The sequence below is a fragment of the Acyrthosiphon pisum genome, chromosome X, assembly GCF_005508785.2.
Source record: "Acyrthosiphon pisum isolate AL4f chromosome X, pea_aphid_22Mar2018_4r6ur, whole genome shotgun sequence".
In the NCBI taxonomy this organism is placed as follows: domain Eukaryota; kingdom Metazoa; phylum Arthropoda; class Insecta; order Hemiptera; family Aphididae; genus Acyrthosiphon; species Acyrthosiphon pisum.
In genome coordinates, this window is record NC_042493.1 from 81,850,840 (window position 1) to 81,853,510 (window position 2,671).

The following is a 2,671-nucleotide window of genomic DNA, read 5'->3' on the forward strand; positions in this document are numbered from 1 at the left end:
CCCCAAGCACCCCCCCTATGTGCGCCTATGATCACCATTTAATATTTCCATAAAATACTATGGAAGCTATTTAAATAATCAATTATATTAACTAATTTTGTCGCGCTGCGAAATTTATATAGTAATTTATAATGATTTTATTTTTCATTTTGCATAGGAATGACTACGATGTAGTAAAAAATTACAAAAAATACTTTCCGGTACCGGGAATCGAACCCGAGCCTCCTGGGTGAAAGCCAGGTATCCTAGCCACTAGACCATACCGGAGACGTGAGTCTAATTTTTTAAAAAAAGTCGGATAAATTTGATAATGCATCCATAAAAATAAAGGAGGGTAAGTGAATGTCGCTCTGCTGTACAGTAGATTACAAATGGGTCACTGTATAATGGGTGGTATTAAATTTGAATTCAATGATATAATATCATTATAATATAAGAAAAACGATTCTGAGCGGAGACGGTATGTCAGTCTAGGTATAAGACATATTATATACTTATCTATGGTATTAAAAAAAAATTGACCTATAATAAATTCCAAATTAATCATATCGCAATATCCATAAGGTACTTATAAAGCGTTATACATCAACAACAAACCGTGATAATATCATAAATATATAATAGTATACTTTAGAAGTTTCATGTACCCACGAATAATATTATACAATCGCAACAAAATAACTAAAATAGTTATTCTAGGTATTTTAATATGTAATTTCTTCCAAATTTGAACTTAAAATGAGTATAAAAATAAACTGTGCTTATGTGTTTTTAGATTTTTTGGTAACAGAATTAACTACTTACGTGGAATCTTGTTTTAAATTTTCAATCCTTAGATATAAAAGTTCACCAATTTATAAATTTTTTACTACAAAATAATTATTCAATTTTAAATTTGGAGTAAAAATTCGATCTTTAAATGCTTATAAAAAAAAATTGTGCCTATGTATTTGTAATATTTTTCAACTGCTGTTGTAAAAATGTATCAGGAGCCCTGTATTAATTTTTTACACTTTTTGGCCCAATAGATAAAACTTTATTGATATTTATAGAAAAAAAAACTAAAAAAATTGAAAACTTACAATGTCCGTAAACAGCTCAAAAAGAGTCAAATTATTTTCAAAATTTTATCGTATATAGAAAATGCTAATATAAAAATTCAGTGAAATTTTCAAGTTTCTACAGTCATTCGTTTTTTAATTACAACAAAATAAGAAAATCGTTACGTAAGAAAACGAGTGAATATACAATGTTGTATAAATTTGAATTTCAAACGATCATAAAAATTTAATTTGACTTTCTTATAGATATTTTTTGTTTGATAAAGGTAGATAATCTTCTAAGGAATCTTGTATTACATTTTAAAATCTTAGATTTAAAAAGAACAATTTTTACGAATTCATAACTCAAAATAATTTGCTAATTTTCGTGATTTTTCCATATTTTGTCAATTTTTGAATTTTAAATGCTTATAAAAAAAAACTGTGACTATGGATTTTTAATATTTTTCAAATGTCATTGTAACAATATAGTAGGAGCCATGTATTAAATTTTCAAGTATTTTTACTCGACAAATAAAGTTTTATTGACATTCATAGAAAAAAAAACTAATAAAATTGGAAACTGAAAATGTCCCTAAACAGTTCAAAACAAATCAAAATATTTTGAAAATTTTATCATGTATGGAAAATGGAAATGTAAACAACCAGTGAAAATGTCATGTATCTACGGTCATTATTGTTTTAAAGTTACACCAAAAACCAAAATCGATTTTCTCGAAAACAGCTTTTGCGTAAAAATTACCGTTCTTCCTTAATTTTTCTTTTGTTTTTCACGGCGATTTTGAAAACTACTGGAAAAATTTTACTTTTGACCCCCCCTAAGTACCAACTAGATTCACTTTCCTATCAGAAAAGAGACTGTTGAAGAAAATCGAAGCACTTTTACTGTCCTAAAAGGTGATGACAGACACACAAAAAAAAATATATATATATAAAAAAAACACACACATCATTGTAAAATCAATACAATCATCGGTTCACTCAGAATCATCGAGATGTATATACTACACAGTGTAGTATATACATCTCGATGCTCAGAATCTAAAAATGTCTTATCAAATTCAATCTGAGTGTTAAAAACACGGTAGATTATAGTCTACCATGTTTTTAACACTATAATCTACCGTGGTTAAAAAGTACTCCATTATACAAATATACAGGAATACAGGATTATTTGGTTTTTATGTAAGACTCATTGGTTATTATTATTTCTTACGTTTTTTTTTTAGATTCTGATATTTCTTTTGAAGTAAAACTTCTTTTTTGAGGTCAGGGTAGAATAATCGTAAAAAAAATGAATTGATATACGTTTGTTTATCACCATAATAAAGAATAAAAATAATAATATTATAAGGACTACGAATGGTTTTTCGTGTACAATGCTGTGGTGCTCGGGTAAAAGGTCTTAAGTCCAAAATTGCGAAAATGGGATTAAAATACATAAAAGATAAAAAAAACCGCTTTTTTTGTGGGTTAAAAGCAGTAGAGCACGATTGAGCACAGACCTTTTTAGCAACACGATTGAGCATAGAATATTTTATGCCATGTTGCCAAATTCACGTTGCCAAATGTTGTAATTTATTATTTTCACGTATTACACCAATATTATT

At 27.4% G+C, this 2,671-nt stretch overlaps 1 long non-coding RNA gene and 1 other non-coding gene across 9 annotated transcripts in view; one reads left to right on the forward strand and one right to left on the reverse strand.

Moving 5' to 3' along the window:
• Window positions 1-2,671, forward strand: part of LOC103308958 — a 14,167-nt gene that overhangs the window by 3,953 nt on the left and 7,543 nt on the right. The window contains exon 2 of one of the 8 annotated variants that reach the window (XR_001679238.2): window positions 158-334. The exons of 6 other annotated variants lie outside the window; for them this stretch is intronic. This is a non-coding gene — a long non-coding RNA (uncharacterized LOC103308958). The remainder of the gene's footprint in view (window positions 1-157; window positions 335-2,671) is intronic. One more of the 8 variants, XR_001679239.2, reaches the window with a different exon arrangement.
• Window positions 196-267, reverse strand: TRNAE-UUC. Its single transcript has one exon. It is a non-coding gene; the product is annotated as a tRNA-Glu (tRNA).